General features: G+C 40.3%; 1 pseudogene; it reads left to right on the top strand.

Moving 5' to 3' along the window:
- Window positions 1-17,655: 17,655 nt before the first annotated feature.
- On the top strand, window positions 17,656-25,505 carry LOC130541573 (transcription factor NF-E4-like; annotated as a pseudogene).
- Window positions 25,506-26,830: the final 1,325 nt, after the last annotated feature.

The following is a 26,830-nucleotide window of genomic DNA, read 5'->3' as shown; positions in this document are numbered from 1 at the left end:
TTTATGAAGCCAGCATTACTCTGATATCTCTCATGTCTATCAAGAAAATCTATAACAAAATATTAGCAAGCCAAATCCTCCTATATCATCATGATAAAGTTGGGTTCATCCCAGGAATATAGTTGGTTCAATTTTTAAAAAATCAATCAACATAATTCACCATGTCCATACACTAATAGGAAAAACCATATATTGATCTGCCTAGATGCAGAGAAAACATTTGTCTAAATTGAATATTCATCAATGACAGACTCTCTGCAAACTAGGAACACAAGAAAACTTCCTCAAGCAGATAAATTACATCTACAAAATATCTTTAGGTAAAATCATAATCATGAAAAAACAAATGCTTTCTTTTAAGATAGGAAATGAGGCAAGGATGTCTGCAAAGGAATACAGGTTGGAAAGAAAGGAAATAATTTTCTTTATACCAAAATGACCTGATTATTTATGTAGGAAATCACAAAGAATTTCTGAAAAGGTATGTAAAATGAAATTTATCAGAATTTCTGTTTGTAGGCAGAGCCTGTGGCAATACAACAAAAAACAGGTATATGTATATATATATATATATACACACATATATATGTATATATATATATACACATATGTGTATATATATATATAACAGTTTGTAGGTGAAAGAAACTTGATTTGATAAATATTTTCCCAGATTTGACCACAATCCTAAATACTTGCACTGCATAACCAATAACAAGTTATAGAGCTGAAAATTTTCTGAACTCTCAATAGTGAAAGATAATTTAAATCGTTTAAAATTTTAAAAAGTTCCTACTAGAAACAATCATAAAATCACAGAATATTTGAGCAGCCCAGGATTTTAGGACTCACTTCCTAGCCTTATTTTACAAAAAAAAGAAACTCAGAGGTTAAGTAATTTGCCATAGGTCATCCTGCTAGTTAGTAGCAGATCTTGGTGTTTTGAGGAATCAATATTACTACCTTATTTTTACTGTACCTTTTCTATATTTAGCTATGTTTAGATGCACAAATACTTCTGTGTTGTTACAATTGCCTACAGTATTCACTGCAGTAACATGCTGTACAAATAACATACTGTATGCAGTACAGTAGCAGGTTTGTAGCCTAAGAACAATAGGCTATACCGTAAGGGACAGACTTAGGAGTCAGAGAGATAAAGTGTTAACTTTCCTGGTGATGAGAATAATTAGAGAAAAAGAAATCTTAGGCATGACACCAAATGGGCATACTAATATTCATTCCTGATTTAGGAATCTTACTTACCCAGTCATTAGGTAGGCAACTTCAGGTGTCTCTTTCTAGATAAAAACCCCTATTACCTCATGGCAAAAGATAGATCACAAAACATGCTCTCTGCTGGTAGCCTGATCCCAAATAGAAGAAGGCGTTGAGTTGTATATGCTTGATTCTTCCTTCTAAATTTATGAATCAGATTACAACCTCATCACCTGGGGTAGGGGCCTCTCTTCCTCCCCTCTCTCATTCACTATTCTGTTCCCATCACCTAACACAGTGCCTGGAACATAACAGGTACTCAAAAAATATACACTGAATGAATGCACGCATTGTAGTTCCTTAAGTAATCTGCACACTCCAGTGATGAGTCAAATGGTATGTAGCCTTAAGAAAGTCACAGTTTTAGAGAAATCAATATATAAGCAAAAATAGTAAAATTGTTCAATCATCTTAACAAAATTCAAGCCCTGAATTTACTTTTCCATGTATTTTCCAGTCATGAAGCATATCATTTCTGTCTTAGAAACGCTGTGTTGAACAAAGATGCTTCCATCTACCCTACTCCCCATATAAATAAACATGTTTGCAAAGGTCGGTTTGTGACAGTTGTACCTGGCTGCAGTCACAAACTGCCATTTGACTTCTGTTTACATTTGTTATGCATACTTCTGTGATAATTTGCAGCATTCTCTTCCTCATGAGTGAAAAGGAAAAACTCGGCTCAAACTGGTCACCAAAAATTAATCATTGTGTGTTCACTCCTTCTCTGGAGTGAACTTTAAATAAATATACTTTAAATAAAACTGAAGGTGTATAGTCATGCATTGATAGTCTTTTTAAAAAGCTAACTTTTAAAACTGGAAACGCTACCAAGGCAGAAAAATATCTATGCTGGTCATAAAATGAAAAGGCATAATCTCATTTTCAGTTAACACAAAGAAAACACATTAAACAACTATTCATTTGAAGATAAGAATAGGATTCTGTATCTATCATCATTCAAACACTCCTATATCCTTTCTCTATAAAATATGCTCAGAATATCTGAGGCAATATCTCACTTTTTTCCTCAGAAACTCCTCTATTAAAAAAAAATAAAATTAACTATTTGCAGGTATGAAGGATTGGTGGGGGGAAAGAAAGGGTGGAGATATATATACCTTCAGACACGCTGGAGAAAGAAATACTTTTAATTTTAACCAGTAGATTTTAACCTCCTCTAAAAAAATTAGTTTGATTTGTTGGAAAGGTAACTTTTATTATTTCAGCCAGCTTAAAAAATAGTCTTACATGACAGATGCAAATCAAATTGTAGTACAGTATTTGTTTTTTCTACCACCGTGGAAGGTAAAGCTTCAGGGGTAGGAATTCAGATGAAAGTTATTCTGATGATACACAGGGTAGAGTAGATAGAAGCCAGGTCACTTTCATAACAATATGGACTTCAAGGCTGACAGTAGTACAACTTGTGTTTGGGGCCAACACGTACTGTCAGAACATACACGCAACCCTCACTGGTGTTGCGTGTGAGTGAATGAGGACATTGGTTGGACCTCTGTCAGCAAACAGATGTGATCCAGAGACACATGGGGAGCTGCAGCTATGGTTCATTAGGAAGATGACATCTTTTACAGAGTCTCTTTTCTAACTCTAATCATGGTCTCAGGTTGATGTGGCCAAACATGGAACTTGGGAGTTTTAACAAAATCAAGCCTGTCTCAGATGTAGTGAAATCCCCCATCAGAAAGGATTAAAGTCATTCATTGAGCAATTTTAAATATCCAAATTATCTTCAAAATGATTCCCTATGTTAACACGGTATTTCTGAAAATCTAAACCAATCTAAAATAAACCCAAATATTTTTGTTTAACCAAGCGACCTCCTCATTAGTTCAGAGCAACGACTCTGCTCTGTTAGAAGGAGGCATACTATTTGATTTCCTGACCTTGTTCTACTTCTATCCCAAATGTTGTATGCCATTCCTATTTTTAAATATGTTACTCTGCCTTTGAAATCATTTTTCAAAACTTTTTGGTTCATTTTGGAATAATTACAGATGTGCTGGGTGCCTTTACATGAGGTTTGAAGAAGAAAAATAAAAATATTGTCTCTAAAATAGATTCTTTTTCATCTAATTAAAAAAGTAAGAGTTAAGTGTTGATGTGGTTGGAGTTTGTGGCCTCATCCAAATTTCATGTCAAATTGTAATCCCCAATGTTGGAGGTGGGGGCCTGGTGGGAGGTGATGGGATCATGGGGGCGAATTTCCTCTTCGGTGCTGTTCTTGTGATAGTGAGTGAATTATCATGAGATCTGGTTGTTTAAAAGTGTGTGCCATCCCCACCCCTTCCTCCTGCTCTGGCCACATCTGGCAGTAAAGACGTGCCTGCTTCCCCTTTACCTTCCGTCATGATTATGTTTCCTGAGGCCTCCCCAGAAGCAAAAGCCTGTATAACCTGCAAAACCATGAGCAAATTAAACCTATTTTCTTTATAAATTGCCCAATCTCAGGTATTTCTTTATAGCAGTGCGAGAACAAACTAACACAAGTGTGTCACTCAAAGTTTAGACACAATGTCAGTTTCTACTACTGAAAGAAGAATCAAATTTTAGATATTAATTTACTTGAGAAATATGCACTGAGCTCTAAGTATGTGCAAAGACCTGTGATGAGCATCCAAGATAATAATAGCCCCATCTTCCAATTTGCCTTTCACTCTGTAACATGTTACTAAATGTAACATCCCTGCTTCTGCTATGACCTCAGGCAGAAATAATGACCACCCAATATATGTTTTCCATGAGACAGTGGCTAAAAACGTGACCAGCATAAATGGCTGCTCATGTGGTTCCAATCACTCATCACTCATTAAAAAACAAAGTCTGTTACACACTCGAAAGGCCAGGATTATGTAGAATAGGCCACGGTTTATACAGTGTTTAGATAACTCTGATGAATACATAATGCTTGAACACAAAAGTAGCTGCATCTCTCCCATAATCAGAATCTGAAATTACAGTGAAGGTGAGGTTGATGGGCTGCCCTCCACTCAGCGTCCTAATGCTCATTTATCAGCATTGCCATTATCAGTTTCCTTCCCAAGGTCTTTGGTTCTCTGCTTGGCTTTGTTTGAAATGCGATTTGCCTCCCTAGTTTACTTGTTGTGTTTACTATAGACTATGAGCTTTACTGCCAGATGTGGCCTTTCAACCTTTTAGATTTGTGATGCACAACTATGCCTAAGAGGTAATAAGTGTTGAGCAAATCCAATAAATATGATAAGAAAGTAACCACCTCACTGTCTAAAAAATTTTCCTGGCAAGTAGGCTAAATTTTCTTTTCTACAACTTCATATTTATTTATTTCATGCCCTGCTTGGAACTATAGGTCCTTCAGGTACAGTTTGGTTTAGGCCCTAGGTCTATATTGTAACCTTCACAGTTTTTACATAAAGTCAACAACAAATTCATGAGGCCAGTGCAGACATTTGGGGGAAGACAATATATAGTCTTCCTATATTTTTCATCTACATAACCAAGCTATAAGATGATATCTTACATATATGACATGCACACAAATTTGTCTGCCACAATCACACAAACTTCTGAGTTAGATTTTACAAATCCTACTCTATTTTGATTCTTTATGTTAATAGTCATTCTCCCTGTCTTTATTCATTTTGAAGTGAAAAAGTTAAGGAAAGAAATACAGAGATCATTAAAAATAAAATAAGAAAAATAGAATAAATTATAGAGGAGACAAAAAAATGCCTAAAAGTTACCTAAGTTAAAAGATTTGTTGCTGTTTTTCCTGTTGGAGCCAACTGAAAACCTATCCAAAACTGGCTTAAACATAAAAAGGAAATTATTGGCTCATATATTTGAAAAGTCCAGGGAACTGCTGGCTTCAGATATTGTTTGATGCAGAGACTCAAACACCTCTGGGCCTTAGCTTCTCTCTTTACATTTCTTGACTCCGCCTCCTTGGGCAACCTTACACTTCAAAGAAGCAGGATAACTTCAGCAAGTCTCTACTTCACCTCCTCTTTGTTTTATATCCAGGAGCTAAGAGCAAGTCTCTTGCCCAGACATTTCAGCAAAAGTCTCATTTTATTAAAATGGCTCTCACTGGGTCACATGCTGATCCCAAGAGCCATGGAATACAGCACCAATACTCCCAATTTGCATAAGTTCTTGACCCTTAAGCTAGACGAAGACAAAACCTGTGGGCTGAGAGGAGAGGAGGAGTCATTCTTTAGGGCTAATCTTGATTTGGTTATCAGAAGAAGGGCAAATGAATTCCGAGCAGCAAACACAAGTGATGTCTGCAACAATACCCATCCTTCAAGTCCAGTGTTGGAATTCACCCTTTCCAGTTAAGCATTTCTGAACATCCAGTCTTGAAGCACTCTACACTGAACTCCCAAATATAATCATTGTCTCTGTCACTCCTTGGGCAACAACTTCTGCACAGCCTGTGATATTGTGCCCCAAGTTGTCATAAACTACTGGTTATATTTGTGCTCTTAGCTTTCCATGTGGGTCCTGGGTATTGTACCCAACCTCACATACTCATTGCCAATCTTTCCAGTCTAGATACTGGTGCAGCAATCAGCCCTATGTAGGGATAAACAGGCAGCACTTTGCCTCAGTTCCTAACTCTCACTTCCTGCCCAGGGGCTCTCTGCTGCCAACACTGGGGATCCCACTAAGCCATTCTGATGCCTGGGCCAATCCTGAAGTATGAGAGATCCTTGACCAAGGTGGGGCAGGAGCCACTGAATATTCCTCTTCACTGTCTCTTGAACCAGAAATTCCAAGACATATTCTGCATCTTCTCAGTGGATACCCAAGAGGATAGAGCCCCAGTTGCCACAGCAGAAACCAGCTAGATCATGACTATTGGATTGGCTCTTCTTCAGTTCCTGTTTTAAGTTCCTAATACCACACTCCTGTTCTTTGAAATCCATTGCTCAAATAAACCACCTGTTCTCAAGCCCTTCCCTCAGCATCTGTTTTCAGAGGGATGCTTAGGTTAAGACAGGCTAAAAGTTCCTTGTAGGCAACCTTACTGTCTCTAGTACGGTGAAGGTAGCCAGAATATATTTGTTGACATAATTTGATTAAAATTAAAAAGGCAGCAATAAAAATGACTACCAAAGTGCAACATGTATATTTGTGGACAAATATATAAGAAGGCACAGTTTTGAGGAGACACATGACTGTTAAAGTGCAAATATGGGAAGTTAGGCCCAGTAGCCAAAGTAAAAGAATTTCAAGTCAGCCAAACAGTGGAACTAGGAGTACGTCACATCCTCAACATTCTATATGCCTTTAGTCACTTATTCATTCTAGATACTCAATTGCTCATTATTCCATTAATAGTAATTTTCTTTTTTTAAGAATGTATTTTTATTTCTCCTTTAAATGATCATCCTTCAGTTCTTCCTTTACTTAGGATTTTTGACCCAGGGCAATAGAGGATGAATGAATGAAGGAATGAATAAGTGATTGAGATTATTTCTTTAGCAAGGCAATACATTTAAAATTAAGCTATGGACAGAAAGTGGATTTTTCTGAATTGTTTTCACATATCCTGGACTCAGTCAGAAGTTTCTTCTGTAAAGTGGGTAAGCTGCCACTCCATAGCTGACAGCTAGATCACAAGGCTGCTGCCTTTAGGTAGAAGATTAAGATTATAAAGTAGGGGAAGGAATAAGTAGCCATTGCTTCTGCTTTTAAAGCATTGTGGGTTGCAGAGGGAGAGAGGCTGACTGATGGGGTGGTCAACCACGTGTCCTTCTTTCCCAGTGTTGGAAGCACAGTGGTTTTAGAAAGGGCATAATCATGGAGTTGGCAAGGGAAACAAATAACCCATTCCATATGATAATAATAAGCATAGCTATGGTTAATGAGCCAGACACTGTGCTAAGTGCTTCCTATATCTCTTTGCAATCAAACTTCATAAGAACACTGTTGTAATTACTTTGTTTTAGTAGATAAGAAACTGAAACTTAGAGAAGACAAGTGACTAGCTCAAGTTTATATTCTGCATAAATGGCAGAAGTAGAATTTGAATGGATGTATATCTAAGTAAAGAGCCCACATCTTTAAACACCATGCTGCAATGCAATTTTCAGCAATAGTTTATCTAGAATTGAGTTGCTTTGCGTGCCTAAAAGCCCTACTTCCTTGAATCCCTCCTTCATGATGCCACCAAAGAGATCCATCTCTGATATAAACCCAATTGTGTCACTGTTCCCTTTGGCTCACTCCTGTAATCCCAGCACTTTGGGAGACTGATGTGGGCGGATCACGAGGTCAGGAGGTCAAGATCATCTGGGCCAACATGGTGAAACCCAGTCTTTACTAAAATAAAAAAATTAGCCAGGTGTAGGAGGCTGAGGCAGAGGAATCACTTGAACCCAGGAGGTGGAGATTGTAGTGAGCCGAGATCACGCCACTGCACTCCAGCCTGGCAACAGAGCAAGACTCCGTCTCAAAAAAAAAAAAAAAAAAAAAAAGTGCTAAATAGCTCCTTGTTACCTGCCTACCAGATAAAGTCCAAAGTCAACATAGCATACACTGAGGGGAAAAATGACTAAATAAAGTCAGGGGATGAACACTTGTGCAGTGAGAAATTAGGCCCCTTGTCCAATTTCTTTCTTTCTTTCTTTTTTTTAATTAAAGTTCTGGGATACATGTGCAGAATGTGCAGGTTTGTTACACAGGTATATACATGCCATAATGGTTTGCTGCACCCATCAACCCATCATCTATATTAGGTATTTCTCTAATGCTATCTCTCCCCTACCCCCTCACCCCTGATAGGCACCAGTGTGTGATGTTCCCCTTCCTGTGTCCATGTGTTCCCATTGTTCACCTCCCACTTATGAGTGACAACATGTGGTGTTTGGTTTTCTGTTCCTGTGTTAGTTTGCTGGGAATGATGGTTTCTAGCTTCATCCATGTCCCAGCAAAGGACATGAACTCATCCTTTTTAATGCCTGCATAGTATTCCATGGTGTATAGGTGCCACAATTCCTTTATCCAGTCTATCATTGATAGACATTGGGTTGGTTCCAAGTCTTTGCTATTGTGAATAGTGCTGCAATAAACATACGTGTGCACGTGTCTTTATAATAGAGTGATTTATAATCCTTTGGGTATACACCCATTAATGGGATTACTGGGTCAAATGGTATTTCTGGTTCTAGATCCTTGAGGAATCACCACACTTTCTTCCACAATGGTTGAACTAATTTACACTCCCAAAAACAGTATGAAAGCGTTCCTATTTCTCCACATCCTCTCCAGCATCTGTTGTTTCCTGACTTTTTAATGATCACCATTCTAACTGGCATTAGATGGTATCTCATTGTGGTTTTAATTTGCATTTCTCTAATGGCCAGTGATGATGAGCTTTTTTTCATATGTTTGTTGGCTGCATAAATATCTTCTTTTGAGAAGTGTCTGATCATATCCTTCACCCACTTGTTGATGGGGTCATTTGTTTTTTTCTTGTAAATTTGTTTATTTGTAGATTCTGGATATTAGCCCTTTGTCAGATGGATAGACTGCAAAATTTTCTCCCATTCTGTAGGTTGCCTGTTCACTCTGATGATAGTTTCTTTTGCTGTGCAGAAGCTCTTTAGTTTAATTAGATCCCGTTTGTCAATTTTGGCTTTTATTGCCATTGCTTTTGGCATTTTAGTCATGAAGTCTTTGCCCATGGCCATGTCCTGAGTGGTATTGCCTAGGTTTTCTTCTAGGGTTTTTATGGTTTTAGATCTTATGTTTAAGTCTTTAATCCACCTTGAGTTAATTTTTCTATAAGGTGTAAGGAAGGGGTCCAGGTTCAGTTTTCTGCATATGGCTAGCCAGTTTTCCCAACACCATTATTTATTAAATAGGGAATCATTTCCCCATTGCTTGTTTTTGTCAGGTATGCCAAAGATGAGATGGTTGTAGATGTGTGGCATCTGAGGCCTCTGCTCTGTTCCATTGGTCTATATCTCTGTTTTGGTACCAGTACCATGCTGTTTTGGTTATTGCAGCCTTGTAGTATAGTTTGAAATCAGGTAGCATGATGCCTCAAGCTTTGTTTTTTTTTTTTTTTTCCTTAGGATTGTCTTGGCTATAGGGGCTCTGTTTTGGTTCCATATGAAATTTAAAGTAGTTTTGTCTAATTTTGTGAAAAAAGTCAATGGTATCTTGATGGGGATAGCATTAAATCTACAAATTACTTTGGGCAGTATGGCCATTTTTACAACATTGATTCTTCCTATCCATGAGCATGGAATGTTTTTCCATTTGTTTGTGTCCTCTCTTATTTTCTTGAGCAGTGATTTGTTGTTCTCCTTGGAGAGGTCCTTCACATCACTTGTAAGTTGGATTCCTAGGTATTTTATTCTCTTTGCAGCAATTGTGAATGGGAGTTCACTCATGATTTGGCTGTTTGTCTATTATTGGCATATAGAAATGCTTGTGATTTTTGCATATTGATTTTGTATCCTGAGACTTTACTGAAGTTGCTTATCAGCTTAAGGAGATTTTGAGCTGAGATGATGGGGTTTTCTACATAGACAGTCACGTCATCTGCAAACAGAGACATTTTGACTTCCTCTCTTCCTATTTGAATACCCTTTATTTCTTTCTCTTGCCTGATTGCCCTGGCCAGAACTTTCAATATTATGCTGAATAGGAGTGATGAGAGAGGCCATCCTTGTCTTGTGCTGATTTTCAAAGGGAATGCTTCCAGCTTTTGCCCATTCAGTATGATATTGGCTGTGGGTTCGTCATAAATAGCTCTTATTATTTTGAGATACGTTCCATCAATATCTAGTTTATTGAGAGTTTTTAGCATGAAGGGGTGTTGAATTATATCGAAGGCCTTGTCTGCATCTATTGAGATAATCATGTGATTTTTGTCATTGGTTCTCTTTATATGGTGGATTACATTTATTGATTTGAGTATGTTGAACCAGCCTTGCAGCCCAGGGAAGAAGCCAACATGATCATGGTGGCTAAGCTTTTTGATGTGCTGCCAGATTTGGTTTGCCAGTATTTTATTGATGATTTTTACATCATTGTTCATCAGTGATATTGGCCTTAAATTTTTTGGTTGTCATTGTGTCTCTGCCAGGTTTTGGTATCAGGATTATGCTGGCCTCATAAAATGAGCTAGGGAGGAGTCCCTCTTTTTCTGTTGTTTGTTTGGAGTAGTTTCAGAAGGAATGGTACCAGCTCCTCTTTGTATCTCTGGTAGAATTCTGCTGTGAATCCATCTGGTCCTGGGCTTTTTTTGGTTGGTAGGCTATTAATTATTGCCTCAATTTCAGAGCCTGTTATTGGTCTATTCAGGGATTCAACTTCCTCCTGGTTTAGTCTTGGGAGGGTGTATGTGTCCAGGGATTTATGCATTTCTTCTAGATTTCCTAGTTTATTTGCATAGAGGTGTTTATAGTATTCTCTGATGGTAGTTTGTATTTCTGTGGAACCAGTGGTGATATCCCCTTTATCATTTTTTGTTGTGTCTCTTTGATTCTTCTCTCTTTTCTGCTTTATTAGTCTGGCTATGGTCTATTTATTTTGTTAATCTTTTCCAAAATCCAGCTCCTGAATTCATTGATTTTTTGAAGGGCTTTTCATGTCTCTATCTCCTTCAGTTAGTTATTTCTTGTCTTAGTTATTTCTGATCTTAGTAACTTCTGATCTTAGTTATTTCTTGTCTTCTGCTAGCTTTTGGATTTGTTTGCTCTTACTTCTCTAGTTCTTTTAATTGTGATGTTAAGGTGTTAATTTTAGATCTTTCCAACTTTCTCCTGTGGGCATTTATGCTATAAATTTCTCTCTAAACACTGCTTTAGCTGTGTCCCAGAGATTCTGGTACGTTGCGTCTTTGTTCTCATTGGTTTCAAATAACTTATTTATTTCTGTCTTAATTTTGTTATTTATCCAGTAGTCATTCAGGAGCAGGTTGTTCAGATTCCATGTAATTGTGCAGTTTTGAGTGAGTTTTTTAATCCTGAGTTCTAATATGACTGCACTGTGGTCTGAGAGACTGTTATGATTTCCATTCTTTAGCATTTGCTGAGGAGTGTTTTTTTCCAATTATGTGGTCAGTTTTAGAATGATTGTGATGTAGTGCTGAGAAAAATGTGTATTCTGTTGATTTGGCGTGGAGAGTTCTGTAGATGTCTATTAGGTCCACTTGGTCCAGAGCTAAGTTCAAGTCCTGAATGTCCTTGTTAATTTTCTGTCTTACTGATCTGTCTAATATTGACAGTAGGTGTTAAAGTCTCCCACTATTATTGTGTGGGAGTCTAAGTCTCTTTGTAGGTCTCTAAGGACTTGCTTTACGAATCTGGGTGCTCCTGTATTGGGTGCATATATGTTTAGGATAGTTAGCTCTTCTTGCTGCATTGATCCTTTTACCATTATGTAATGCCCTTCTTTGTCTCTTTTGATTTTTGTTGGCTTAAAGTCTGTTTTATCAGAGACTAGGATTGCAACCCCGTTTTTTGTTTGTTTGTTTGTTTGTTTTTGCTTTCCATTTGCTTGGTAAATATTCTTCCATCCCTTTATTTTGAGCCTGTGTGCATCTTTGCATGTATTCAGACAGCACACAGATGGGTCTCGATTCTTTTTCCAATTTGCCAGTCTGTGTCTTTTAATTGGGGCATTTAGCCTGTTTACATTTAAGTTTAATATTGTTATGTGTGAATGTGATCCTGTCATTATGATGCTAGCTTGTTATTTTGCCTGTTAGTTGATGCAGTTTCTTCATAGTGTGAATGGTCTTTACAGTTAGGTATGTTTTTGCAGTGGCTGGTGTTGGCTTTTCCTTTCCATATTTAGTGCTTGGTGGTGACAGAATCTCTCAGCATTTGCTTGTCTGTAAAGGATTTTATTTCTCTTTCGCTTATGAAGCCTAGTTTGGCTGGATATGAAATTCTAGGTTGAAATTTTTTTTTCTTTAAGAATGTTGAATATTGGCCCCCATTCTCTTCCGGCTTGTAAGGTTTCTGCAGAGAGATCTGCTGTTAGTCTGATGGGCTTCCCTTTGTGGGTAACCAGACCTTTCTCTCTGGCTGCCCTTAACAGTTTTTCTTTCATTTCAACCTTGGTGAATCTGACAAGTATGTGTCTTGGGGTTGCTCTTCTTGAAGAGTATCTTTGTGTCGTTCTCTTTATTTCCTGAATTTGAATGGCCTGTCTTGCGAGGTGGGAAAGTTCTCCTAGATAATATCCTGAAGATTGTTTTCCAACTTGGTTCCATTCTCCTGTCACTTTCAGGTACACCAATCAAACATAGGTTTGGTCTTTTCACATAGTCCCATATTTCAAGGTTTGTTCATTCTTTTCATTCTTTTTTCTCTAATCTTGTCTTCACCCTTTATTTCATTAAGTTAATCTTCAATCTCTGATATCCTTTTTTCTGCTTGATCAATTCGGCTATTGATACTTGTGTATGTTTCATGAAGTTTTCGTGCTGTGTTTTTCAGCTCCATCAGGTCACTTATGTTCTTCTCTAAACTGGTTATTCTAGTTAGCACTTCCTCTAACTTTTTTTCAAGTTGTTAGCTTCCTTGCATTGGGATAGAACATGCTCTTTTAGCTCAGAGTACTTTGTTATTACCCATCTTCTGAAGCCTACTTCTGTCAATTCTTCAAACTCATTCTCTGTCCGGTTTTGTTCCCTTGCTGGCAAGGAGTTGAGGTCCTTTCGAGGAGAAGAGGCCTTCCAGTATTTGGAATTTTCAGTTTTTCCTCATCTTCGTGGATTGATCTACCTTTGATCTTTGATGTTGGTGACCTTCGGATGCAGTTTCTGTGTGAACGCCCTTTTTGTTGATGTTGATGCTATTCCTTTCTGTTTGCTAGTTTTTCTTCTAGCAGTCATGCCCCTCTGCTGCAGGTCTGCTGGAGTTTGCTACAGGTCCACTCCACACCCTGCAGTGGAGGGTGCAGAAGAGCCAAAATTGCTGCCTGTTCCTTCCTCTGGAAACTTCGCCCCAGAGGGTCACCCACCAGATGCCAGCCAGAGCTCTCCTGTATCAGGTGTCTGTCAAACCCTGCTGGGAGGTGTCTCCCAGTCAGGAGGCATGGAGTTCAGGGACCCACTTGTGGAGACAGTCTTTACCTTAGCAGAGCTTCAGCGTTGTGCTGGGAGATCCACTGCTCTCTTCAGAGCCGGCAGGCAGGAACGTTTAGGTCTGCTGAAGCTGCTCCCACAGCTGCCCCTTCTCCCAGGTGCTCTTTCCCGGGGGAGATGAGAGTTTTAATCTATATGCCCCTGACTGAGGCTGCTGCCTTTCTTTCAGAGATGCCCTTCCCAGAGAGGAGGAATCTAGAGAGGCAGTTGGGCTATAGCAGCTTTGTGGAGCCATGTTGGGCTCTGCCCAGTTCAAACTTCCTGGTGGCTTTGTTTACACTGTGAGGGGAAAACTGCATAGTAAAGCCTCAGTAATGGCAGATGCCCCTACCCCCACCAAGCTCAAGTGTCCCAGGTCAACTTCAGACTGCTGTGCTAGCAGCAAGAATTTCAAGCCAGTGGATCTTAGCTTGCTGGGCTCCATGTGGGTGGGATCCTCTGAAATAGATGACTTGGCTCCCTGGCTTCAGCCCCGTTTGCAGGGGAGTGAATGGTTCTGTCTCATTGGCATTCCAGGCACCAGTGGGGTATGAAAAAAAACTCCTGCAGCTAGCTCAATGTCTGCCCAAATGGCCACCTCGTTTTGTGCTTGAAATCCAGGGCCCTGGTGGCATAGGCTCCTGAGGGAATCTCCTGCTCTGTGGGTTGCAAAGACCATGGGAATATCATAGTATCTGGGCCTGAGTGCACTGCTTCCTCACGGCACAGTCCCTCACAGCTTCCCTTGGCTAGGGGAGGCAGTTCCCCAACCCCTTGTGCTTCTCGGGTGAGGCAATGCCCCACTCTGCTTTTGCTCACCCTCCCTGGGCTGCACCCACTGTCTAACCAGTCCCAATGAGATGAGCTGGGTACCTCAGTTGGGAATGCAGAAATCACCTGCCTTCTGCATTGATCTTGCTGGGAGCTGTAGACTGGAGCCCATTAACAGTAATTTTCTAAGTGAATTTAAATTTTTACTTTTTCAGGGCAATAAATATTTTATCTCAAATCCTTGCGATTTTCTCTCTTGACAGGGTCAGTGAGTTATGAAAATATTTATCTCTTTGTCAAAATAAATGTAAGGGTTGATGAGTCTGTATAAGGTTGAGCAATATCCCCAAGCTCGTAGCCTCGTGCTTTGACTCTTAAATTGCTCCTAAGTGCTACTTGACCTTTGCAATGATTATTCTTCCCATATGCTGATGGGCAAAGGAGAATGAGTAACACTTAGAGAAAACGAGATCAATAGATAACTACTCTAAATCACACACAAAGCCCATTGCCATGCCTGGAATATAAATTGTGGAAAAGAAGCCCTCTCTGAAATATACCACCATTGTGACCTCAACATAGTAATCTTAATGGTTTAGACTGCATTAGCAAAATAAACAAAAATTATTTCCTGCATTATCACAAAGCTATTCATCTTTGTGTTCTTTTTATTTTTATATTGACAAGTTTGTCTGGAAGACCAAAGCTGTCTAACCCTTTCTTAGGAATAGAAAGAAAGGCCAGCAGGTATAAAGTCTAACCATTCAGATTAAGGCTCTTTGATGCCCCAGCACAAGTATAATACAGAAAGGGTGCAAATTAGCATGTATTGAGGACCTCTGATATGCATAGATCCTCTACATAGTGTAGTAGGCAGAATAACTGCCCACCACCCTGAAATGTTCTAATCCCTGGAACCTTTAAATATTTCCTTATATGGAAAAGGAATCCTTGCAGATGGATCTTGAGAGGGTGAGATTATCCTAGATTATCTAGGTGGGCCCTAGATGTGATCACAGGTGTCCTCATAAGAGAGAGGCAGAGGGGGGTTACACTAAAGAAGATGAGAAGATTATGTGGCCATGGAAGCAGAGATTGCAGTGATGCAGCCACAAGCCAAGGACTGCCAGCAGCTACCAAGAGCTAAAGGAGACAAGAAACCGATTCTCCTTCAGACCCTCTAGAGGGAGTGCAGCCCTCCTGACACCTTGATTTCAACCCACTGATGCTGATTTCAGACTTCCAGTCTCCAGAACTATAAGAGAATAAATTTCTGTTGCATGAAGACATCGAGTTTGTGTTAATTTTTATAGCAGTCACAGGAAACTAATACACATACGTTATTTTATTTAATCCTTATGACAAGTGTTTGGGGTAACTATCATTTCTCATTTAAAGATGAGGAAACCAAGGGTCAGAATAAGTGTCCTAAGTCACCTGACAAATTAGTAGAAAAGTGAAGTTCAGGGAAATTCCAAAGCCCAACTTCTTTTCTCATAGCCTGTACTCCAGCCACACCAACCTTCTCAGATGTCTTTTCACAGCTTCCTACTCCCCACGTTCTGCTCCCTGAGCCACATTCCCTCTTACACTTTCCCTTCAGGACATGGGTCACTCACTCCACCTTCCTTCCTGGCTTCCATCCCTGGCTCAGGAGTCTCATTTACATGATCCTTTGCTCTGGTCTCACACATACAATTGTCCTTTGGTTGGTGTCTCCCTTGCTAGACTAGGAGATCTTCTTCCTCAGGGACCATGCCTTTATCTTTGCTCTGTAAGTCTACTTGGTGTTTGGTACACAGTCTGTGCTAAAATAATATTTGTTGAATGAATGATGTATGCTGTGTCAACTCCTAAATAAAGACAGGAATAAATAAATTAACATTCATAAAAGTGAGGAACTTTGGAGTCTCATGTTTGAACAAGATGAGATGCAAGATGGGGAGCCATCCCTTTTTATTTCTCTATGCTGCCTTGCTTTCTTCATAGGTAAATGGGTATAATAATGATATCTACTTTGTAGAGTTAGTGTGACAATTAAATAAGTTAACATATGTAATGGGCTTAGAACAATGACTAGCACAGGATAAGAGCTATGCAAATATCCTCTACTTTTAATTTTATCATCTCTTTATTGCTCATAAAGAGGAAAGGCTTTTCTTGAAAGTAAATGAATAAATGGTCTAAGACATTTTGAAGCTGCAACCGATTTTTATAATATTATTTGGTAGAAAACAGAAACAATCTCAAGAAGAAGACAAATTTAACCCTGAGATGGCTATTTAGCTCAGCATCAGTAGTAAGATAAAACTCAAAAGGTCAGTGCCTATGTAGTCATTCACTCAAACTGAAAGTAGAAAAACTAGCATTTTGGAAATACAAAGATACACCACTCCTTGGAATGTCACTGGGGATTTTCCATAGTGGTATATTAGTGTTTCTGAAGTGAAAGGAAGCTTGTTGACTCTGAGTTTTGATGTTGCATTAATTTTTCAATACTTTGATATTTCTAGATTAGCCCCTGCCAGGAACTCAATCCACCACTTTGTTTCTCACTGATGAACAAATTGGTCTAATGTGAAACACATGGAGAAGAAAGCACAGCTCTTCAGTTTGCATGTGTGAGACCCGAAGTTGTCTTTAATTGGTTAGAAAGTTTTTACATCATGAGTGAAAAACAAGGCTTTTCAGGAGATACACAGATGAAATCATAAACACACTAGAGAGTTTTGAGGCTTTTTTGTTTTATCTTCATTTCTGGTCTCACAAAGTAAACACAAGATTTTTTCACAATGAGCACATATGTCAGGGCACAAGGAGGTACAGCTTAAGACCTAGGATGCAGAGACCATTGCCTGAACTTAAGTAAACAAAAACCCCATTGTAATGCATTGACATTACTAACATGGAAGCGATTGACACCAGTATAGTCTTGTAGCTTTACAGCTATCCCTTCCTTGGTTTCAGGTAAAATGTTAGTTGCACTAAAGGGAAAAATACTAGCCCATTTCCTCCTTGAATAGGCTTATTATGCACCAAACTCCTGTACCAGGAGCTTAAAAATACCTTTGTATTTTTATTTAACAGGTTTTTTTTTGGTTGACTGAAGTATATTATGACTATAGACGCTGAGGCACATGTTCAGATCAGAAGGGACTAAAGTATTGGATCTATCTAATATACAGATTTTCTCCACAGTCACTGCCAAAGGGAAGGGACCAGAAGCAGCCACTGATCTCTTCCCATAATGAATCATCACTGATATAGAGGTAAAATGCTGATGACAGGCTGGAGGAAGAAGAAAAATGGGTAGGATCTGAACAGGACAGAAGAGTGGTAGCAATCTGAATGAAATGGTGTACAGATTCAGGAGCATTTTAGAGGAAATATCGACAAGATTTGTAAACTGATTGGATAAGGCAAGTGTGAGTGTTCAGTAGAGAGATGAGTTATAGATGACAGGCTTCCAGGTGAAAAAAAAAACGGGTGGGTGGTGATGACATGGACAAATGGAGGAAGCTCAAGAGAGGGACAAGGGGAAGGTAAATATCATGGGAAATGGGGAGATAGAATTTGCTTCTGAAGATGTTGAAGTTAAGGTGTTTAAAGATAGCTTTCAAGTGTGGAGGCAGATACCGAGTAAATAGGTGGAAATTCAGAACTGATTCTAGAAACAGTCGTCAGGGCTATAGCTTCAGATTTTTTTTCTCAGTAATATTTAGAGTATTTTTTATAGGACTGGCTGTACATTAAATTGTCTATTCTCACCGTTTTCACTCTTTACTCACACAACAGCTCTGCAAGTATAAGCAAGATGCATTTATTATTTTTATTTCATATAAAAGGAAACCAAAGCTCAGAGAGGTTAAATAATTTGCCCCCAAACCCCAATGACAGATAATATCAAAGCCAGATCAGACCTATAACTTTTGAAATTTATGTTGATAATTTCCTAGATGCTATGCACTGGGAAACTGAAGTCCTACATTTATTGCTTGCAAATATAGATTGCACCTATTGCAGAAAGGTGACACATAAAGCTATGTATGTTGATACATTTCCTTGAGGACTGTCTAGGAGCCAGGGCAGGAAAAGAGGAATAAAATTGTTAGAGAGGGAAGAGTAGAAGCAGGAAGGAACTAAAGTCACAAAAAAAAAAAAAAAAAAAGAAAGAAACTCAAAGACCAAGGGGTAAAGGGCTGTCAACGGTATCAAAGATTGTTTCTTCCCTAATTTCCTTCCACTTCCCATATCAGTCCCATCCAGAGTGGGCATAGATGAGTTCTCTCACAGTTAGATGAGTGAGTACTCCTGCACTTTACACAAAATACCTCTGCTGATGTGGATAGAGCACATGTGTGTTTCCAACTTCAGCTCCTTTCCCACAGCTTCAAAGATTTAGCTTGAGAGTTACTCGAATATTTTAAGCTCTACCTCCCAGTGATAAAGCCATCAGTAAATTTCACAAGATTCCACGTGTAACCTTTAGTCATAGATCGATATGTAATAACATACTTTTAAATGTAGATCACATCGGAGAGGCCATGTCTACACAACAACAAACAGATGTTTTGTCAAAGAGAAGAGTCTTCCTATGTTTGTTAGTAGCAGTATCTCATAGTGAGAACCAGTTCCTACTCTTTCCTCATCTTTGTTTTCAGTTTTATTTTAAAGCATTTGTTTCTAATACAGAGAGGTAAGTAAGAGGTCTTATTTCTCTTTTTCTACTTTATTATTTTCTGTCACAGCTTCTAGACAGTCCCAAAGGGAAATTTATCAATGTGCATTGCTTTGTGTGTCACCTTTCTGCAATAGATCCAACAGAGAAGTAAGAGGCTTTCAAAAAGCCAGGTTTCCTTTTAAAGTAGGCAAACAACATGCAAAAGAAAAGCAAAATGGGTTGAGTCAAACAATTTAATGAATTCAGTATAATGAATATTTTGAGTGGTTTCTGTGTATAGAGCACTATGCTAAGTACTCTAGGGATAAAAACATCTAAAAATATATCCCTCAAAGTTTGTAGCTTTGATAGAGATAATAGTGCCCACAAAACGTTCTGTTTGCTCTCCTGAATTTCTCAGCCCCTTTGGAGTTAGGCAAGGCCATGTGGCTAGTCCTGCCAATGATCTGTGGGTAGAAGGCCAAAGCATGGCTGGCTCTTTACCCCTCTGTCTCTTCTCCCCTTCCTTGACACTCACTAAGACTATTCTAGGTGGGATCGTGCCACAGTGAGAGAGCCTCTACCACCTGGAATCCTGAGTACCTGGATCAGATCTTCCCACTGTCTCATGTCAGACATACGGTGTTACAAATCTTTTTTTTTTTTTTCCTCCAGTTAAGCACCCAGCTAACATCTAAGCAGGGTCTGAAATCTAGTCTGTACTCTGCTCTCCAGGCTTCATACCCTTGTGCAGAGCTGTAACTGCCAGGGAAGGTATGCCTTTGTCAAATTTGCACAAAGAATCTTCAGAGGCTATGGTTGACCCCGGTAGGAAACACATATTTTAATTTGATTAAATCCTCACAGCATCTACAGTGTACCAAACACAAACTGGTGGGGAGAGAGGGGTCTTCAAAAAGTGCCTCAAAAAAATAATAGCAGTCTTAATTTGAAATCTTTTGTGAAGAAAAGTTTGAAATCTCTTCTGAAGAGTTAAAAAAAAAACTATAAAAAAGTGGATGTAAAACAGAGAACAGAGGACAAAGTACTATAAAAGTAGTGGATTTTTTTTTGTTTTTACTCATCTCTAAGACACAGAAGACAGATAAAAGCATTCAGGTTATATGGAAAAACCAAACTCAAAATGTTGTGTGATAACAAAATATGTTTTTATGCATCTCACATCTACAAAGTATATCTAACCACAGGGATCACAAATTATTAAGGCAATTAAAGGATCTGCCACCTAACATGATATTACCACATGATTAGAAAAAGCCTGTGTAAGCTTTCTTGCCAATTCCAAGTTATCAGGAATGTATGAGTTTATTCTCTTTTTATGTCAATGTTACTGGAAATAAACTATTTTCTCAGTGATATGGTAGAGAAATTATGGTTATCTGTGAATTTTCTCTTCCCTCTTTTTCTCCTTTTCTCCCCTCCATGAACAGTGATTATGGAGGCCAGGGCCTCTTTCCTGCTACTTCTCCAGCATTTCCCTGCATGCAAAATAAGAGGATGATGCAGATATAGTAATGCAACATAGTGGAGAAATAAGTTATTCCTACTTAGCAAATGTAATAAAAGTCATATATTTTTAAATGTTGCCTTTTGTACATGATAAAACTCAATAGGTGAATGATTTCTATTTGTGATTTAACCTCTCCATTCCTAAGCTATTCTCTTGTGAGCTTTCCATGCCACTTGGGCAACATGCTTCCATTACAACCCAGCCCACTAACAAGCCCAAGCCAAAGATTTATGTAAAAATCACCCTCAAATGACCTCCTGGCATGCAAGTTTTCATTGGCATTTTTATTCATATTTAACCAATATTGCCTTTTCATTCACTTTGTATTGATATATTTATGGCTATCATACCTTATGTATTGTAACTAGATGAATGGAACTAAGTTTATAATGATCAAAACCATCTTTAAGTACACATTGTCAATATTTCAAAATGTTGTAAGCACAGAGATGAGAGTACACTCCAAAGCGATTTACAGTTTTTAAATTATGAAATACTTGAACTAAGGACAAACTGCTGATTAATGAATGTTTATAAGTAGTCTGGACTACAGAGGTAATAAAAATACAAATAAATCAGTTGATGCAACTGTATATTTTAAGGAAATACACTTTATCCTGTTGAGGACAATTTCTTCTTGAATATCAAAGGCACTTGGACTAAAAACAGACATGTGAAGTCCACAGTTGAAGTTGTCGATGAAAAGAGTCAAACTCTGTAAGATATTTTAAGAGATTTATTCTTAGCCAAATATGAGTGACCGTGGCCCATGACATAGCTCTCAGGTCTGGCAAACATGTGCCCAAGCTGGTCAACATACAGCTTGATTTTATATATTTTAGGGAGGCATAAGACATCAATCAAATACATCTAAGAAACACATTGATTTGGTTCAGAAAGGTGGGACAACTAAAAGTGGGGGCTTCCAGGCTATAGGTAAATTTAAACATGTTCTGGTTGACAATTGGTTGAGTTTATCTGAAGACCTGAAATCAGTAGAAAGGAAGTGTTCAGGTTCAGATCAAGGATTATGGAGAATAAGTTTTATTGTGCAGGGGAAGCTCTCAGACAGCAGACTTCAGAGAGACCAGGTTGTAAAATATTTCTTATCTGACCTAAAAGCATCCCTGGCTCTTAGTTGATTATCTCCTTGATCTGGAAAGGAAGGAAGGAAAATGAAGGGAAAATGGGATTCTCTATAGAATGTGGGTTTTTCCCACAAGAGACTTTGCAGGGCAATTTCAAAGTATGGCAAGGAAATATATTTTGGGATAAAACATTTTGATTTTCTTTCTTGTTATGCCAGAGTCAGACTGGAAAGTAAGTCACCACGTACAGGGTTAAATAAAACCCATCTGACAAGAATTTACAGTCTGTAGGGCATGACTCCCCAGACCCCTTAGATAGGAATTTGGGCAAGATTAAAATAAAAAATCAGAGCTTAGTCCTCAGTCTCCACTCTTGGCTAAAAGGCATTCCATAGAATGCATGTGCAGGCCAACAAACAGCAGCAGGTCCCACAGCGCTAGGAAGGCTCATTCCTAGAGTTGTCTGATTTGGCCATCCGGCAGGGTCCCACAGTGCTAGGAAGTCTTGTTCCTGGAGTCCTCTCATTTGACGGTAATAGTTTTAAGTATTAGCGATTTGAAAATGGGGGGAGGACACAGCCTGACCTGATGTACTAGCCAATTCTTTAAGGGGTAAAATGGAGTCAGGCTTATGGTTTAGCCAAAAAAAAAAAAAAAAAAAAAAAAAAATCCCGGATCAGATCTATTTTCTGAGCTATCATGACCTGGGTCTTTAATTGTGCCTTTCCTTCTGCTCTATTTGGCATTACATTTACAAGAAAATGTCTATCATAAACATAGTGAAGATTTGGGCATCCAAGGTTATAGGTAGAATCAGAGGGCAATTAACAACCCAATTGCCAGGAAGAAAACCCTGCATGCATCACCATATTCTTTGATCAGACCCACAATGTGTTTACCTTCCTTATTAAGGGTTATTTGAACCCTAGGATAAATCTTATTTGGAAATTGTGGGACCAACATTAAATTAGAATTTAATAAATTTAATCTCTTCTCTGGCCAGTTTATCTCCATAGGCATAGCATCCTGAGGAGGGTATAAATTAAATGCAAGAAATGCCTGGTCCTTGGTGTCTAAATTGTTATAGACTTGTTAACAGTAGACAAATCTATTCCCCCACCCCCACTTTTGTATTGCATCATATATTGGTATTTGGGAGATAAAAGGTTTTGTCACATGAAAGGTCATATAATTCTAAAGTGTCATTTTTTGTCTTGGCAGGACTCCCTATGGCTGAGGGCCTTAAGAGCCAAAAGATTTATAGCCAGTTAATTGTTCTAGGCCAGAAAAGAATGGATGTAGACAGGCATTCATTACTTCTGAAAATTATTATTTTAAGTAAAGTTTTAAAAAGTTGACAATACTGTGGCACTGTGAAATCCACCATCATGTTTATGCTGAAACCAGATTTCCTTCAGGCTCCTTCTAGCTAGTGAAAGGTTCTCCCCGGGGCCTGAAAGCTTAAGGGAATGAATAATTCTTCCCTTTTCAGGCCCAGTCCCAAGGTGCAAGACGACTTGCGCCAGCAGTGTAAGCAAGATAGCAAAAGCAGGAAGAGAGCTGGCCAGAAGACTCCATGAAGACTAACAGAGAGGCCGTCCGGGTACTGCGTAGCAGTTACATCAGACTGAGACACTTCCTGTTTACAGGAGACTATAAAACCCCTGTCCCGTCCTCATTTGGGGGTGACGCTATTTTAGGCCTCAGCCCACCTGCACCCAGGCACTCATTAAAACAGTGTGTTCCTCCACACCGCCTTGGCGTGCTCTTGGGGTTTGAATCAATACAAGAGCCCTGTGTCTGGTGCTGAAACCCAGGAGGGACTCCAGTCCATGTCCCCTGTGGACCTACCCCTCCACCCCAGAGAGCAGGCCACAGCAGCCAGACAAAGGAAGCTCCTCAGCCTCCAGTCGCCTCTCTGTGCATGCACATTGGTCACTGATCTCGCCTACTGGTAAGTTTCCCTGGGAGCCCAGTAAACAGGAAAAAATCCACATGGCCTCTTTTGGTTTCTCCAGTCCGAAAATCCAGCGTTGGTCCAAGAAGGCGTGGGCATGTGCCAGGTACTCACTGATCATCTGGTTTTAGGGAGAAACCTCTAAGCCATTTGATCCCATTCCGGGAATGAAAAAGACAGCAAGGACAATTGCTCCTTTTATTGTCTCCCTCTGGCCATCCAAGACGGGTCTCCTTTTCCCTGTTCTCCCAAACCTACCCTCCCTTGAGGGAAATTCCCAGTCTTCCACTCCAAAGGACAGCCCTCTAGGCTGCCTCATAAAAATACCTACAAACCTTAGGCCTCAAGCAAGATATCTGCCTTAAGCGCCTTGTCTTTTTATGCAATTCAGTCTGGGCACAAAACGAATTGGATAATGGGTCAAAATGGCCCACAAATGGAACATCCAAATTTACAATTTTAACTGATTTAAGCAATTATTGATGACGACTGGAGAAATGGGGAGAAATTCCTTAGGTCCGGGCCTTTTTGCACTCAGATCACAACCTGACGTCTGCAATTCTTGCTCACCTGTTCCAATCTTTCTCCTCCATTCTCGCTGCCCAGATCGCCTTTCTCCTCCCGATCCTACCTCTTTTTCCTCCATCGATCCAGCAGACTGCTGCCCACCCCTCCCAACCCCTACCTCTCCCTCTCAACCATCTTCTTTAACCCCCCCCGCCAGCCTCCTCTTTATCTTCTCAGCTGCCATATTCTCAGCTGCCATCTTCCCAGTCGCCATCTTCCCAGCCAGCAGTATTCACTTCTTTTTTCTACACCATCCCCTCCTCAGGACAATTCTAGTATTGCCTGTACCCATTCTTCTCCCCCATCGCCCTCTCCTGAGGCTTGTAAACCCGTCCCGCCACCTTACACCCCTGTCTATCCTCCACTGCCTGTTAACTCAACCCCACTTCCCCCTTCAAACCCTCAGCAGGAACCACCTCCAGATTCTTCCTTTTATCCCACCCATACTCACTCAGGCACCATCTTTGGCCCATGCCCCACCCTTACTTCAGTGCCTGTGCTACAGTGCCCCCTTTGGGAAGTAGCAGGAACTGAAAGTATTGTTAGAGATCATGTTCCCTTCTCCCTCACTGATCGCTCTCAAATTAACAAAGGACTTTGTTCATTACAAGAACCTACCTCTTATATTAGAGAGCTTCAGTACCTTACCCAGTCTTATGAACAAACCTGGCATGACCTCTATGTTATCCTCTCTTCCACCCTCACCCCAGAAGACCTGGACTGTATCTGGACCCTAGTTCAGGCACATGCTGATACAATTCATCACCAAGCTCCTGTCCGGCCTACTGGTGCAGAGCCAGTCTCCAACCAGGACCCCCACTGGGATTATCAAGACGGAGCCCCTGGATGCCACCATCGAGACCACATGATTGTGTGTCTCCTTGCAGGACTCAAAAAGGGTGCCCATAAAGCAGTCAACTATAAAAAACTTTCAGAAATCACCCAAGTTCCTGTCAAAAACCCAGCGCTTTTTCTCTCTCATTTAACTGAAGCCATGAGAAAGTATACCAACCTAGACCCAGCTAGCCCAGAAGGAACCACTATCTTAAACCTTTGGTTCATCTCCCAATCCACCCCCGATATTCGGCGCCAGCTTCAGAAGCTTGACGACAGCCCTCAAACCCCACAATGAGACCATCTTAATTTAGCCTTCAAAGTCTTTAACAATAGTGATGAGGAACGTAAAAGGCAAAAACAGGCAGAGTTTCAAACGCTTGCCTCCGTTATCAGGGGCCCTGCAGGCCCATGGGGCCGCAACTCCACACGGAAGCCTCCTAGCAATCCATCTCCACCTGGTGCCTGTTTCAAGTGCAGCAATGAAGGCCACTGGTCCAGACAATGCCCAAACCCAGGTAAGCCCACCAGGCTGTGCCCCCTCTGCAGAGGACCCCACTGGAAGTCAGACTGTGAGCAGCCCCCACAAGGACCACCCCCATCCCTTCCTGAGCCAGCCAAAACCTCCTACTCGGATCTCATCCGCCTTGCTGCTGAAGACTGACGGTGCCCTGGAATGGAAGCCCCAGCAACTGCCATCTCTTCATTTGAGCCAAGGGTAATCCTGCTGGTGGCAGGTAGGCCTATATGTTTTTAAAATTAATACTGGGGCAACAACAACCTACTCTGCTTTACCTAATTTTTCAGAACCCACCCAGTCCTCCCAAGTCTCTGTTGTGGGAATTGATGGACCAGTCTCCACACCCCGAGCACCCCCCTCCACTTTTCTGCTCCCTGCACACCTTTTCCTTCACTCACTCTTTTTTAGTCCTGTTGTCATGCCCAACTCCACTCCTAGGCAGAGACAGCCTTTCAAAACTCCACACTACTCTCCACTTCCACATTCCCCATAGTACCCAACGCATCCACCCAGACCCCTCAGGTACTTCTAGCTTTCTTCTACTCCTTTAACCTCCCACCCTAAAACACGCAACCTTTCCTTATCCCCCATCTGTAGTTATCCCCGCTGTTTGGGATACTTCCACACCCTCAGTGGCAGAACACCACACCCCCGTCCGCATTACCCTTAAAGAGCCCACCCAGGCCGGGCACGGTGGCTCAAGCCTGTAATCCCAGCACTTTGGGAGGCCGAGGCGGGCAGATCACGAAGTCAGGAGATCAAGACCATCCTGGCTAACATGGTGAAACCCTGTCTCTACTAAAAAACTACAAAAAATTAGCCTGGCGTGGTGGCGGGCGCCTGTAGTCCCAGCTACTCAGGAGACTGAGGCAGGAGAATGACGTGAATCTGGGAGGCTGAGCTTGCAGTGAGCCGAGATCATGCCACTGCACTCCAGCCTGGGCGACAGAGCGAGACTCCATCTCAAAAATAAATAAATAAATAAAAAGAGCCCACCCAGTTCCTATCACAGAAGCAGTATCCAATCCCCCATGCAGTTCCTGTAGGCCTAAAGCCTATCATTTCTCACCTCCTCACCAGTCACCTACTCCACCCAACAAAGTCCCCTTTTAACACACCAGTTCTACCTGTTAAAAAAGCCCAATGGAACTTATCCTTTAGTCCAGGACCTCAGGCTCATTAACCAAGCTGTACTCCCTGTATGTCCAGTAGTTCCTAACCCATATACTTTACTTTCTGCAATTCCTTCCAATACCACCCATTTTTCTGTTCTAAACCTAAAGGATACTTTTTTCACATTCCTTTACATCCTGATTCCCAAAACTTCTTTGCCTTCATGTGGGAAAACCCCACATCAACCTTTCATGTCAGCTCACCTGGTGCATACTGCCTCAAGGTTTTAGAAACAGCCCCCACTTTTTCGGACAGGCCCTTGCTCATGACCTCCATACCTTACCCCTAAAACTGTCCACTCTCCTTCAATATGTTGATGACCTGCTCCTCTGTAGCCCTCTCAAAAGGACTGCA

This window comes from Pan paniscus, chromosome 4 (assembly GCF_029289425.2).
Source record: "Pan paniscus chromosome 4, NHGRI_mPanPan1-v2.0_pri, whole genome shotgun sequence".
In the NCBI taxonomy this organism is placed as follows: Eukaryota; Metazoa; Chordata; class Mammalia; order Primates; family Hominidae; genus Pan; species Pan paniscus.
The sequence above is the reverse complement of the archived record's forward strand: the minus strand, read 5'-3'. Positions and strand labels throughout refer to the sequence as shown.